Here is a 16,434-nt window from a genome sequence, read left to right as displayed (position 1 = left end):
TATCACTGCACTTCCCATCCTTCTGCCAAATTAGCTTAAACCCTCTCCAACAGCTCTAGCAAACCTGCCCACAAGGATATTAGTTCCCTGGAGCTCAGGTTCAACTCATCCCTATTGTGCAGGTTATACCTTCCCCAGAAGAGATCCCAATGGTCCAGAAATCTGACACCCTGCCCCCTGCACCAATTCTTCAGCCACACATTCATCTGCTAAATCATCCTATTCTTACCCTCACTAGCATGTGGCACAGGCAGCAATCCAGAGCATTTCGGCTTTCTACCTAGCTTCCTAAGTTCTCTCGAGGACCTCCTCGCTCTTCCTACCTATGACACTGGTGCCAATAGATTGCCTTACCATTGCAAGTGACTGGATAATGGGTCAGGATACCCTTGCAGCCCAGGTCTATAAAGAAGCCAGGCAGGCATCCAAGGACAAGGTTCAACAAAATAAAATCTAATAGTTTATTGGTGGAAAGAGCACACTAGCCCATACCTGCAAGCCCAACAAGACCATTCTTGGCCAAGCATCTATGGGCCCATCCCACTGACAGCAAAGACTTGTGGAGAGCTCAAGGATGGATGCAGTCAGTGCCTGCTGAACAAAGCACTTCAAAGATCGTGTCAATAGAGATTCTGATCACTGATCACAGGGTCCTTGGTTCTGTTCCAAGTGCATTATTGGCTACAGTCCAAGCGCTACCCTGGCCTGGCAGAAGGTGTAGAAGTCCAAACAGCCAGAGTGCAATTAGAAAATAAAATACTTCCATGTCTAAGTATTTCATCTTGAATTCACTATTTCACATAGGGGAAAAGAGCACTGTCAGGGAGTCTCACAAAAGGAGACCAGTCTAGTGGGGTACCTGCTTCTGAGAAAGTATCTGCAAGGAGCTTCCTACCAGTGGCAATGTGGATTCTGTGTTATGAAGAGAAAAGAGATAAGATAATTACCCAATGATAGATCCACATAAAAGAGGTGGCATCACCAGTCACCAGACTTTAACTTCAAAAAAGCCTTTGACACAATGGAAATTACTGTTCTACCTACACTCCATAGCAACCAGCTAGCTAGGGTCCTAACAGTGGAAGATAGGCAGGACCAATCCCAATGCAGACTATAGCCAAGATAAACTGTATTATCACTCCAGCCTGTTTAGCCTTCAATGTCAGATTCTGGTCTATTTATCACATGTACATCAAAACATCGAGTGAAATGCATTATTTGCATTAGCAACCAACGCAAGCTAAGGGTATGCTGGCAGTAGCCCATAGGAGCTGCCACACGTTCCAGTGCCAAAACAATGATTGGCAAAACAAGGGAAAGCACAAGAAAAACAGAACAGCAACAGCAAAACATTCTGCTTTCCTCCCTCCCACCCACTCCTCCAACTCCAGGACAATACATTACCACACTCCCCCTCCCCACACAGGCTTGTCATTGCAGTGGACAACTGGCAAGTCGTTCAATCTTTGTTGTTTCCACCTTAGCATTGGACATTTAATTACAATTAGCATCACGCTTTCAGAAATCAAACTCCAGATCATAGTTGACACTTTCAATGGAGCACTGGAGTGGCCCCCACACAAGGCACCCAGAACACTATCTGACCTTGCTGCTCAGTGTATCCCTCGGCAGTCAAGATACAACCCTTAAAATCTCATTCTTAATACAGAAGGATTGTCAAAGTAAAATTGATCATCAAGGTTACCATATACCACCTTGAGATTCATTTTCAGGAAAATAAAATATAACAGAATTTGAGGAACTATACATTAACAGAGACTGACAAACATTGTGCAAAAGAAGAATTTCTGCAAATAAAAAATAAATAATATTAAGTCCTAGAGTCCTTGAAAGCGAGTCAGTAGGTTGTGGAATCAGTTTGGAATTGTGGTGAGTGAGGTTATCCACACTGGTTCAGGAGCCCTGATGGTTGAAAAGCAATAACTGTTCCTGAACCTGGTGGTGAGGGACCTTCTTCTCGATGGAAATAGCACGAAGAGAGTATCGTCCAAGACAACTATGCATTTTAGTCTTTCATACCCAAGGTGTGCTGGTCATACTTATATAAACAAGTAGCTGTTATTATTTGAATCTTTTTCATGTCCACACACAGCATTATTTCAATCAGCGGTTGCATGGAGCATGTTAATTTTCACTTTTTGTTCTCATTCCCTTGCATGCCTCATTTACAGTAACAGTTGATTCATGCTGAATGATTGCTAAAGGTGATTTATCCCATCATTTACACACAGCTACGGAGTCCCTGTAAGCAACTCACCATGCTACTGGTCCGCGTGAAAATAATTTTTCAGCCGCAGAAGGAGCGCTTACAGAGATTTTATTTTTATTTAGAGATACAGCACAGTAACAGGACCTTCTGGCCCAACGAGACCATGCAGCCCAATCATACCCATCTGGCCAACAAGCCTACTAACCCGTACGTGTTTGAAATGTGGGAGGAAACTGGAGCACCCAGAGGAAGCCCACAGAGTCGTGGGGAGAACAGACAAATTACTTACAGACAGCAGGGAAATTGAACCCAGGTCGCCGACGATGGGATAGCATTACACTAACCACTAAAGCTACCTTGCCGCCTCATAATTAGCTTGCAAGTCTTTCATGGTGCTCTCCAGGGGAAAAACCAGTTCAGAACTGAACGTGCCAATGACGGACATCTTCAGAGTAATCTGTGAAGTGTTGCACTTTTTCTGAAAAGCCAACCAAACACATGACCTGTCTGTCCCTCCTCACTTCCCCCAGTGAAACTTCTGAGACCCGATCCAAGAAACTAGATCATTTCTGGCCGCCAGCCACTGGCAGTTTATTTAACAAGCTTGTTTTGTTTGATCAAGTCATACTTCAGCTGAAAACTAAATGCAAGCCGGTATTAACTTCTTGCCTGTGGACGAACAAGCAACTATTCCTGGCAGGACTTCATTCCAATAGTCAAATACCTGTACTGGGGAAGCAGATGTTCATATACTTTGGGTTCAAGTGAGTGCAACTTTTTTCAACTCCTCACTTTCACTCAGGAGGATTTTTTTTTGTGAAATGAATACCACTGCCAGCATTGACTGTCCATCAGTAATTATTCAAGTAACCACCTTCTCAAACAGTTGCATCCTCCTGGTGAATGTTCTTTCAGAGGTTCATTCTATTGCTACTGGATTCATCCTTTGTTTATGAACTGGATGTACACAGACACTTTCTAAGAGCTGACATCGGGAAGGAGGTTCAAGAGACTCAAGTCCCATACCACTAGGATCAGGAACAAATACCCTTCAACTATCAGGCTCCTGAACCAGCATGGACTTCACTCGCCTCAACACCGAGGGTTTCCACAGTCTATGGACTCACTTTTAAAGACTTTACAACTCACATTCTCACATTTTTATTTCTTTACTTATTTGTTTTTTTCTGACTTGCATTTTGTCTTTTACACATTGGTTATCAGTGTGCAGTTTTTCATTGATTCCATCGTATTTCTTTGTTTGTACTGTGAATGTCTGCAAGAGATCCAATCCCAGGGTAGTGCATGGTGACATATACATACTTTGATAACAAATTTCCTTTGAATTCTATCCCTCATTCTCAAGTAACTGCCTCTCACCCTTGCAGGGATTTAACCAGCTGTTTGCTGTTGCTTTTAAATGCCACCTACTTATCAAATGTAACTTCTTCCCCCTAGCAACTGCTCTCAATCCACTCCTCCAGTCCTGTCTTAACCTATCGAAATCCACCTTCCCCTAGTTTAAGGGGCCCTAACATAAACCATTTCTTCCCCATGACTCACTTAAAACTTAACAAATAACCGTCACCATTTCCAGAGGATTCTTCCAAAGACACTTCCCCATTCTCATTCCCTACAATGAGGTTAAATACACACATACAGTATAGTACAGACATTCTAACTGGAACTGACAGGATTAGGAAAAGCTGCAGAAGGCTGCAGACTCAGATAGCTCCACCATGGGCATTTGTCACCCCACCATCGAGGGCATCTTCCAAAGGCAGTACCTCAAAAACACTGCATCTATTTTGCTCTTGTTTTTTGCACTACTTGTGTGTTTTTTTTAAATAATTCTCATTGGAACTTCTTTTATATGTATTGCACTGTGCTGCTGTCATAAAACAAATTTCACAACAATGATAATAAACCCAATTCTAATTCTGACAAATCAATCATATTCTGTCATCCTTTATAGATTCATGAAGCAGATACTCATGATAGTTGTCACATAAATGCATCTGTAACATTTATCAAAAGATTGGGTGGGGGAAAATTTAAAGAAATCATGTCAGTGACGCACACACATGCACAAGCTAAATTACTGCAAATTGAAAGTTTGGTTTTATTTTTAGTTTTGGCACACATTTAGCAGCAAAACCCATGACAGAGAACTGGGCAGGAATATGTTCCTGAAGTATTAGGTTATGGAGCATCACAATGGCTAACAAGAAATTTAAGCTCTTGCTCCTTCTGAGTGAATAAGGTCTCTTATCCATGGACTCTTCAAGTCATGGTCTCAATATTATTATTTATTATTATTTGCTCAGTTTGTACATCGGTTATGCGTAGATTTTGATTGATTCTACTGCGTTTCTGTGTATCCACCGTGAATGCCCACAAGTAAACAAATCGGGGGGGATGTGGGGGGGGGTGGAGAGAGAGAGTGAGAGAGAGAGAGTGTGTGTGTGTGTGTGTGTGTGTGTGTGTGTGTGTGTGTGTGTGTGTGTGTGTGTGTCTGTCTGTCTGTCTGTCTGTGTCGTTTGATGATAAATTTACGTTGGATTCTGAAAACCTGGCTACAGATGCTAAATAGAAAGACTGAATGAATGTCTTTATGTAGCATCTTTCAGAGTATTTTTGAAATATATTATTGTTGTAATGAAGCATGAACGACCCAACACTAGCCAGGACACCATATGGATGGGAATAGGACCAACAGGCCTTATTTACATCACAATAGCAGCAAGAAACAAAGCCAATACAAACCTTACGGCAGTGCATATTAGTTCTGTACTTGTGTTAAATTGCAATAAGTTAAGCTTTTCATATCACAAAGAGCCAAAATAATCTGCATGCAAATTATCCTTGAATTGCCAGAAGAATAGGGAGAGTATTTCTCCCAGAAGCTTCAGGAATAGCTCGGCAACCTGCTTTTCAGATAACAACTAACACAACTTTGGATAGTATCACTACCACATTTCCCTATCCCAGCTGAATCCAACATCCTCTTGAATCACACAGGAGCCACAGGACACAGCATATGCAACATAGAAAATACTTTTCGCAGAATTCCAAAGTCCAAATCCTCAAATTTAAGCCATCATCCTTTAACAACATGAAAACAAACAGAAGGAATATTTAACTGCGGTCTGTAGTCAATATAATCTAGTTTTTTGCAATTTGCATAGATTATGCCCAGACAAATGCAGAACACCTGTGCAATAACTGTACATTAGAGTAAATACATGCCAATGGCCAGAAGGCACAAGTCAATTTTTGTCTAAAATTCAAAGTGAATTTATTATCGAAGTACATGTGTTACACCATATTCAACCCTGAGATTCATTTTCTTGCGGGCATTCACAGTAAAACAAGGAAATACAATGGAATCAGTGGAAAACTACACACAAGGACTGACAAGAAAATAAATATGCACAAGACAAACTGTGTAAATACACAACAAAGAAACAATTAATACTGAGAACATGAACTGTAGAGTCTGTTGAAGTTAGTCCAAAGATTGCTCAATCAGTTCAGAATTGAGGTGAGTGAAGTTATCCACAATGGTTCAGGAGTCTGATGGTTGAAGGCTAATAACTGTTCCTGAACCCAGTGGTATGGGACCCAAGGCTCCTGTACCTTCTTCCTGGTGACAGCAGTGAGAAGAGAGCATGGCTTGGATGGTGAGGTTCTTTGATTCCAGATGTGGCTTTCTGATGACAGCACTCTTTGTAGATGTACTCAATAGTGAGTTTGAGTTTAGATAATATCTAATTAGTACTTAAACACCACTTTTCAGCTGAGATGTCAGGATTTACCAATTGTTGAAATATAGTTTTGCAACTTGGGTCTAATCATTTACAATGTAAGGATCTGCCATCAATGGTTAGGAGGGCTTTACCTGTGATGGATTGGGCTGTATCCACTACTTTTTGTAGGATTTTACATTCAAAGGCATTGGCATTTCCATACCAGGCTGTGATGCAGCCAGTCAATATACTCTCCACTACACATCTATTCAATCAAGCTTCTGAGGCAGCATTTCCCATGAACGAAGTTGACCATCTCTAATCTACCCCTTCCTTTCCAAATGAAGATGAATCCTATTTCTTGAATTTTATTTTCTTGACACCTTCTTTACTACTAGCGTGAAGAATCTCAGAAGGCATGGTTTGTGGAACACCTGCAAAATGTCAGTTTCCATTGGTTCTGCCAATTACCCTTCAACTGTTAGGCTTTTAAACCAAAGGGAATAACTTCACTTGCCCCTGATTCACTTTCAAGGACTCTTCATCTCATGTTCTCGAAATGTATTGCTTATTTATTTATCCATTTATCTATGTATTTATTTATTTTTGTATTTCACAGTTTGTTGTCTTTTCCACACTAGTTGTCTGCCCTGGTGGGTGCGGTCTTTCATTCTTTTATGGTTATTGGATTTATTCAGTATGCCCACAAGAAAGTGAACTTCAGGGTTATATATGATGACATATGTACTTTGATAATAACTTTACTTTGAACAAATATCCACAGCCCCTGATGACCCTATGGCCTCAGTCTCTGAGATCAACATGAGAGCATCCTTCAGGAGGGTGAACACATGGAAAGCATCTGGCCCAGACAGTGTACGTGGTAGAGTACTGAAGACCTGTGCTAATCAACTGCCTGGAGTTTTTACTGATACCTTTGACCTCTCAGGTACCAGTATGAGGTACCTGCCTGCTTCAAGCAGGCTTGAATTATTCCAGTGCCCGAGAACAACGCATTAACCTGTGTCAATGGCTATCGTCCAGTAACACTTACATCCACTGTGATGAAGTGCTTTGAGAGGTTGGTGATGAAACATATCAACTCTTGCCAGAGAAGTGACTTGGATCAGCTCCAGTTTGCCTACCATCACAATAGGTCAACAGCAGATGCCATTTCATTGACTCTTCACTGAACCCTGCCCCCTTAGCTTTGGGGCCCATACCACCAGGTTCAGGAACAGTTATTACCATTCAACCTGTGGCTCATGAACCATAGTGGATAATTTCACTCACCCCAACATTGGACTGATTCCACAACCTATGGACTCACTTTCAAGGACTCCTCAACTCATTTTCTAATTATTGTTATTACTGTTTGTTTTCTTTTTCTTTTTTCGTATTTGGACAATCTGTTGCCTTTTGCACACTGGTTGCTTGTCTGTCTTGTGTACAGGTTTTTCAGCTATTACTGTTATTGAATAAAAGATCACAAGAAAATAAAGACTAACCCCTGAAAATTAAAAATATTAATCTAATTTAATTGAATCAAATGCATTCATATTTGCTTCTGTCCCTTCACACCCAGCGGTTGATTTCTCCCATTCATTCAATGAGGCTGTTGTGTTTATATCAAAGCAGGCGGCTTCCTTGCTCAAGAGTTGGCAGAACCAATGGAAACTGACATTTGGTGTTCCACAAAGTGTGCCTGCTGAGATTCTTCACCTTATTAGTAAATAAACTATCAAGAAAAACAAAATTCAAGGGATAGGATTCAGCTTCACTTGGAAAGGAAGGGATAGATTAGAGATGGTCAGCTTTGTTCTTGGGAAATACTGCCTCAGAAGCTTGACTGAATAGAGTATATTGACTGGATACATCACAGCCTGGTATGGAAATACCAATGCCTTTGAATGTAAAATCCTACAAAAAGTTGTGGATATGGCCTAGTCCATCACAGGTAAAGCCCTCCTAACCATTAAGCACACCTACACAAAACACTGTCAGAGAAAAGCAGAACCCATCATCAGGGACCCCACCACCCAGGACATGCTCTGTTCTTGCTGCTGCCATCAGGAAGAAGGTACATGAGCCTCAGGACTCACACCACCAGATTCAGGCTCTTGAACCATCACTGAAATGTTCCCACAACCTATGGACTCACTTTCAAAGACTCTTCGTCTCATGTTCTTGATATTTATTATTTATTATTATTTCTTTTTTGTATTTGCACAGGTTATTGTCTTCTTCTTCATCTTGTTTTATGGTGGTTGGCACCCAGCTTAATTGTGCATTACTGCCACCTTCTGCTCCAGAGTGTGCAATAGAATTACATTCTAAATTCTTTCACCCAATCTCTCTCTCTCTCTCACTCACACACACACACACACACACACACACACACACACACTCACACAAACTTACACTTCAGATTATTGTCTTTTGCATACTAGTTGAACACCCAAGCTACTGCCGTCCTTCATTGATTCTGTTATAGTTTTTAATCTATTATGGATTTATTGAGTATGTCCACAGGAAAATAAATCTTAGGGTTGTATATGGTGACATATATGTACCTTGGACCTTGAGATAACTAAGCACATTTACAAGGAAAGTGTGGCAAAAAGGTACATATATGGCTTAGAAAGGTCTTTGACAAGATAACATAAACAAGAGATTAGCTTTATTTGTCACACGTACATGGAAGCATTCAGTGAAATGCATCGTATCCACTGAATCAAATCGGCAACGATGGGACCAGGCAGCCTACAAGTGTTGCCATGCTTCCAGCACCAACATAGCATGTCCATAACTCTGAATCATCTTCAGCTCAACATTAGTAAATCAAAGGAGATGGTGATAGACTTTAGGAAAACTAAGCCTGCATTGCTCCCTATTATAACCGATGATGAGGACGTGGATGTGGTGAGGACCTACATGTACCTGGGTGCGCATCTGGATGACACACTTGAGTGGAGCACCAACACAGAGGCTGTGTACAAGAAGGGCCAGGGTCGCCTTTACATCCCGAGGAGACTGGGGTTCTTTAGAGTATACAGGCCTCTCCTTCACATGTTCTACAAGTCTGTTGTCGCCAGTCAATCTCCTATGCAGTGGCGTGCTGGGGCAGTACCACCAGCACAGGTGATGTCAACAGGCCCAATAAACTGATTAGAAAGGCTGGCTCTTATAGGAGTCAAGCTGGACACTGGAGGCTGTGGTGCAACAAAGGACCCTAGGGAAAATCCTGGCAATTCTGGACGTTTCTCACCCTCTGCATGCCACATTGGCTGAACAGAGGAACACTTCGAGTAATAGACTAAAACAACTCCACTGCTCCAAAGAGTGCTATATGAGGTCATTCTTACCCTCAGCCATTAGGCTCTATAAGGAGTCAACCTATAGCTAGGGAAGTGATGACCCCCTCCCGTTAGCCTGTTTGTGGTAACTTATTTTTTCATTCTTTCTACTTCTCTTCTAGTATTTTTATTTGTGCACTTGTAGTGCTACTGCGACACTGTAATTTCCTTTGGGATCAATAAAGTATCTATATGATAAATAAATGAATCTGAAACTGAATTGTTGATCAAGTTTGCATGCTACAAATTGAAGCAGAGCAGTGGGCTCCCTCCATCCAATATTTATTATTCAAAAGACATTACTGCAACTGATTATCTTGTTATTATCACACCGTAGAGCAGGAGTTCCTAACCTGGGGTCCATGGACCTCTCGGTTAATAGTAAGGCTCCATGGCATAAACAAGGTTGGGAACACCCCCCTACCTTCGAGGAGTTTGCTAAGTACCAATTGGCTGCCTCGTTCCTTACACTGCAACACCGTTCATCAGTTAGAGAGCACTTCAGAAAGTATTTTTTTCCTAGATGCAAAAACAATTATTTCCCTGGGACAACTCCTTCTTCATCATCTGTCTAACACTATACTGGCTGCATGCTTCCTCAGTTGGATTCCAACTTGGTTATTTTTTTTATTTAGAGATACAGCACAGCCCAATGAGCCAGCGCCACCCAATTACACCCCTCTGACCAATTAACCTACTAACCCGTACGTCTGTGGACCAAAACACCCACGCAATCACAGAGAAAACATACAAGCTCCTTACAGACAGCAGTGGGAATTGAACCCTCGACGCTGGCGCTGTAAAGCGTCATGCTAACCGCTACACTACCACGCAAGCAATGATTTGTACCTTTAAGCAGCTTCATCATTTCTAGGCCAGGCTGGCTACCGCACCGGACTCACCTTGGGCATCAATGAGACATGTTAACGTGCTCATACATCACAATAGCACCCAACAACAACCCCCCTCCCTCCCCAGCCCACCTCATCTCATGCTCCCTTCACAATTTTCAGCAGTGGGGACCTCAGACTCAACAAGTTCTATACATTTTGTATGACTAAGCAGCAAATTACTGAATATTTCTCAAACAGAGCCAACAGCATGAATTGATTACATTTTGGATTTTCTAATAGAGATAAGTGCTTCCACCTTTTACCCTTAACCGGCTGGTGGTGTAGTGGCATCTGCACCGGACTTCAAGGCGAGTGGGGCTGGATTCAAATCGGGCCAGTTGCTTGCACACTTTCCATCTGTGCTGGGTTGAGCTTCGAGCCCGCAATTGGGCCTCGCAAGAAGCACATAATGCTAAAGAGTCAGCAAGGCTGCTGCCTGGTGCACCACAAGACAGCAGGGAAAGGAATAACAGCAACATTTCACCCTCAGAAAGAAACACTGTGGGCCGATGAGGAATGTAATGAAAAGATCAGCCTAATCTACCATGGCATTTGTTGTCTTTGGTGGGGAGAAAGAAAGAACTGAGCACTGAGCTAGACCGTCACAGTGTTGAAATGATAAAGTTTAAGGGAAAGGGGGATTCTCAAGATTCCTGTAAACAATGGATTCCGTACTATGTCTGTGACTGCAGTGTGTTTGAATAATGTCTCACAGCTGCCTTCTTTGGAGCAAGATAATTAGGGTTTGCCCAGATCCACATCAAATGTCTCTGGGCTTTTCATACCTTTTGATTTTGACAAAAAGCAGTACCTGATGGAAATTAGACAGAATATTCCTTTCTTAATTAAAGCATAAGTTTGACGGATGTTCTTATCTTTGTCATTAAGTTGTGGCTCCAGCAAACCAGGTAGGACATTCTTTTCTTTAATTAAGGTGGCTGGAGTATCTAACAAATTGATTGTACTTTTGTATCAATAGTCCATTGACTTGGCCGGAATGGTTATCAAACTGATTGTTCTTTTGTATCGGTGGCCTTATAACTTCTGACAATTTGACATCGGGCAGTGAACTTGTAGAACCGCCAGGGAGATGAGAAAGAGTCTCTCCCTGATGTCGGGTCCAAGTTCACTCACTGGCTGAGCTCGAAGAAATAAACGGGTGGAAAGATAAGTAACGTTCTTTTTGTGCTGTCGTTATTTGATCTAGCAAAGTTACGTTTACAGAATGCACAGAAAGGCCAAATGGTCTATTCCCGTTTCTATGTTTCATGGCTCTACAGCGGGGGTTCCCAACTTTTCTCATGCCATCGACTCCTACCATTAACTGAGGGGTCGGTGGACCGCAGGTTGGGAACCCCTGCTCTACACCAATCTTCCAGGTGCTCCCGCAGGCAGTAACTTCTCCCCGCCTATACGGGTAGAACATGACAATTTGGGCACGGCAACTGAACTATCATTCTGCCCAGGAAGTTCTCTGACACTGCCTTTCTGTTTTTCATTCTGCATGGAAGAGTGGAACTCTGTTTTCCACATTTCCCCTTTAGTACCATCTCTAACCTCCAAACTAATATCTCTGAGATCCTAAGTAACTCCAAATTTGTCCTCTTGCATTCCAGATATCGACACCCACGAGTGAAGCTATTTAAGGACCAAGTTCTACGATTCCCTTACCAAAACTTGTGACCTTTAACACGACATAGACACACGAGTTTTCTGCAGATGCTGGACATCCAAAGTTACACACAAAATGCTGAAAGAACTCAGCAGGTCAGGCAGCATCAATGGTGAGGAATAAACATTCACCGTTTCAGGCTGAGACCCTACATCAGGACTGGAAACGAAGGGGGAAAGAAGCCATAATCTCCACAGATGCTGCCTGACCTGCTGAATTCCTCTAGCATTTTGTGTGTTACACTACCTACAGCCAACTCTTTAGCCATGCATTTAGTTACCTGCCTTCATGTCTCCAACATTTCTGTCACTTTTTCCTCTAACAATTACTCTTCTGTACAATGCATTGAGACATATTACAGTAATAAAAGACTTGGCAAGGTTTAACCGACACAATTTGTGGTTTGGACTCTGTAGTTCATGTGATGATGTGTTTCTGGTTTCTGGTTGCTCCTTTTTTGCTGCTATTTTGGCGACTTTGAATCAGTGTGGTTTACAGATAATGAACACTGAGCTGAACTCTGTCTGGACTCTTTCCGATCTTGTGTTTAATATTCTATGCTTTTTGCTCTTTTTTTTGTTGCTGCTGTTTGCGCAATTTGTTTTTTTTGCCAGAGGGGGTTGATTTTTTTTTCTTTGAACGGGTTTCATGGTTTCCTTTATTTCGTAGCTGTCTGTAAGGAAGATGAATCACGGGGTTGTATACTGCATGCATACTTTGATAATAAATGTACTTTGGATCTCTGAATCTATGATATAAATACGTAGTTATTTAAAGTTCAAAGCTCAATGTAATTATCAAGGTATGTATATATCACCACATACCACCCTAAGATTCATTTTTATTTTATTTAGAGATACTACGTGAAACAGGCCCAGCAACCCACCTGTCTAACCCTAGTATAATCACAGGATAATTTACCATCACCAGTTAACCTACTAACCCAAATGCCTTTGGAAAGTTGGAGGAAACCGGAGCGCCCGCAGGAAACGCACATGCTCGCAGAATACTTGCATACTTTGCAAAGATGGCAGCAGAGTTGAATTCCAACGCACTGAGCTGTAATGGCGTCACGCTAATGGCTACGCTACCGTGGCGCCCCATTTCTTGGAGGCGTTCACAGTAGAATGAAGAAATACAACAGAATTAATGAAAAAGCTTCACACCAACTGACAAGCAACCAATGTGCAAAAGACAAAAGATGCACATATATTATAAAAAACTCTAATTTATCCTTACCTTCATAAGTTATTGTGTATTATGTGTACTACCCTGCTTTACACCCTGCTCTGGAAAAACATCCCGTTTCTATATACATTATAGGGTTATATACACATATTTAGTCAAATGACAATAAACTTGACTTAAATATTACTGAGAACATGACATTTGCAACAGCACCAACTTTAAAGTGCACATGTCCTAACCATAAAACTACTGGTAAAAAGGAGATGCCTGAGATCTCCATTATAGAGATGAATGCCACACACAACTGAGGACATGTTACCTCGCCTCCTTTTCCACAGGGACTTGTGTTGGTTACCAGTGAGGAAAGCAAGAAATGGAAAACAACAACGAGGAGTCTATTAGAAACAAAGAATCATTGAACTGTGGGCAAATTAATAAATCTGAACAGCAAATAATAAGATGAATATCTCCAGCCTCGATTCTAACTCAGTTTTATACAAGGCATTTAGCTTTTTCACAAAAGGTGCTACCTCAAGCCGAGACAATAAACTACTAAAACTATAGCACTCTACCTACTGGGAATAAAATGCTCTTAGTAAAGTATTTCAAGACGTGATTGCGGAGGGGATCTCATGGAAACCTATTGAATATTGAAAAGCCTAGGTAGAGTGGATGTGCAGAGGATGTTTCCTATAGTGGGGGGGTCTAGGACCGGAGGACACAGCCTGAGAATAGATGGATGTCCATTTAGAAGAAAGATAAGGAGACATTTCTTGAGCCAGACAGAGGTGAATCTGTGGAATTCATTGCCACAAACTGCTGTGGAGGCCAAATCACTGGGTATATTAGAAGTGGAGGTCGATAGGTTCTTGATTAGTCAGGGCATCAAAGGTTATGGGAAGAACACAGGAGAATGGGGTTGAGAGGAATAATAAATCAGCCATGATAGAATGCTGGAGCAGATCCGACTGGCCAAATGGCCTAATTCTGCTCCTATGTCTTATGATCTAGTGCAAACTGGCCTATGACTCCGCTCTATGTTACTTGAACAAACTGAACTCATTATGTCAATTTAGAGGCACTGTCCTCATGTTCTATTTAGTGAGAAACACAAATTGGATAAAAATTTTATCTTTCTGTTTTTTGACTATTTTCAAAACACAACCTAAAAAAAAAGCCATTAATAAAGTAATGTGAGTACAGCACCCCTTTATTTTTCCTCAAGATTGCTGATTATGTTTCATACAAAGCTCATGCATCTAAAGGCATCAGGCTATAAGCCTCTCGGCTCATCTAAACTTGGCCCAACAGTAACTCAGAGAATGACAATCATCTGAGATTTTAACCCTAGAATTACTACAGTTTGGTCCTTTCACCATGATGTCTTCACCGTGGTGTCAGCAAGATACAGAACTTTGCCAGGTTATTTCACCTGTCCATGCCAGTAATGCCACCCCTGGGCCATTCCAACAGAGTTGCACACCAGCCAAAGATGGAGAAAAAACTGACTTTGATTTTAACTTCCACAAAGCAGAAATACTGCAATTAACAAGCACACCTGCTTTAAAACTGTTAGAGATTGCCAAGTTTCTCCAAGGGATGTGCAACATTGTTAACATCCTTGCATTTTATTCAGGAACAGTATGTCTCCATAAACCGCAAAACTTAAGAATTGGAAAAGATCCCTGGCAGAATCATAGAAGGTGAACTAATATTAGATGAAGTACAAAAAGGAAGACAGAAAGAAAGATCTAATTAGGCAACTAGCGACAAATATGTACAGAAACATGAAATTATCATACTTGATAACTCTAGAGAATCCCCTAATGTAGAAATTGAACAATTCTCTCTGCTGGACAGCAATTGACATTGTATAAAAATCTGAAATCCTATTAAAAAGATATTTAAGATGGTAAATATGAGCCTTGACATTTTGCAATGCGCCTAATTGGAAAATAGTATGCACAGCCCAGCAAGTTCTTGGAAATAAAGGGGACATTAAGGGAGTAGATACTAGTACAGAATGGAACAGCAAAGTACTGTAAATCAATCAGTAGTCATGGGGGATCCCGAGCTCAAATTAGCTTCCCTAACTTACTGGTTAAATTGCATACTGTAGTTTCCCTTCAAAAGAGATTTGTGCCTCTGTGTCATCAAAATCAGTAAACTTATCTCAACTGTAATCCGGCAATGTCTTTAAAGTCTTTTACTTGGTAAAAGATTCTACCTTTAATGTCTGTGGTTAATAAAATAAAACGTTATTGTGTGTCATGGAGCCTTTAAAGAGAACCCGTCATTCAAGGATGCCAGGCAGCCGTTTGCTCCCTTTTTGTTTCCAGCAACTAATACGATTGTTTCACTTTCAATACAACGACATCTGCATTCTTTAGTAATCATACCAACACTGGGAAGGTGTTAAAGAGAGTAAAATATTTTTTAAAAGAGGAGGTTACTTTGTCGTAAGCAAAGGCCTCTTCAGTGGCAAGCAGCACATTTGGCAAAGCAGCTGTAAATAGCGTTGCTATAGCAATGAGCTCACCCCCTTGGGGTGGAAAAAAGTACAATTGTGCGATGTGATTTTCTACGTACGAGCTGCTGTGCTTTTCAGGGCTCGGTTACTATTACTACAACGGAACAAATGCAGCATTTCCGAAAAAACGTTTTGACAGGACTTGACTGTAACCAGGGCAACAGAAAACTGGAAGTGCGAAGGATGACGGAAAAAAAGGCAAACCGGCAAAGCTGGATTTATCAGACACTCTTACCGTTAACAGTCACCCCCTCGCTGTTGTCTGAACTCTGAGCCCTCACCACCACGTGTCCCCGTTTTAACTCCACGCAAAACGAGAATACAGTATAACCCAGCCCGTCCCCGTTTGCCTCCACGATGCTGGGCTACTTGCGTACTCTGACATTCAACAAGCTTTCAAACAATGTGCACGCATCGGAGAGTGGGCGGACGTGACTGACTATTTACCTCCAACCTTTTCACCAGCGGCCCCCCGGCACGTGTATTCCAGTGAGTGTGCAGCGAGCTATCTGTACCACTTCACTTTCAATAGGCACCGAAGTCGGCGCAGCGAGGGTGGGGCTCCACCCAGGGGCTGGGTTTAGAGGAGAAATGTGCTCTCTGCTGACGTCTCCCCATTGCATGTCACTTCCTTTCAGAGGTCCGATCCGATACAGCTTTGCTCATCCAGTCGGTGACTCACTCGTTTCTCCCTTCCTCTCCTCCGGAGGATGGGCTGCGTGCACGTTATACCAACGGGCAATCTAGCGATATACCAGTTCAAGCTGCAACTGGCCCGGCTCCCCGCCGTACAAACACCTCGTCAGCTACAGTGCT

General features: G+C 41.9%; 1 protein-coding gene across 6 annotated transcripts in view; it reads right to left on the bottom strand.

The window, feature by feature from the left end:
* LOC140201515 (1-acyl-sn-glycerol-3-phosphate acyltransferase delta-like) overlaps positions 1-16,196 on the bottom strand; it is a 135,365-nt gene extending 119,169 nt beyond the window's left edge. For 3 of the 6 annotated variants that reach the window (XM_072265754.1, XM_072265755.1, XM_072265753.1), the window contains exon 1: positions 16,066-16,193. The gene's annotated coding sequence lies outside the window, so the exon portion shown is untranslated. Of the gene's footprint in view, positions 1-15,853; positions 15,878-16,065 lie in introns of those variants that run through there. The other 3 variants (XR_011886891.1, XM_072265757.1, XM_072265756.1) reach the window with 2 other exon arrangements.
* Positions 16,197-16,434: the final 238 nt, after the last annotated feature.

The sequence above is a fragment of the Mobula birostris genome, chromosome 8 (genome assembly GCF_030028105.1).
Source record: "Mobula birostris isolate sMobBir1 chromosome 8, sMobBir1.hap1, whole genome shotgun sequence".
NCBI lineage: Eukaryota > Metazoa > Chordata > Chondrichthyes > Myliobatiformes > Myliobatidae > Mobula > Mobula birostris.
This window is presented reverse-complemented; position numbering and strand designations above follow the sequence as displayed.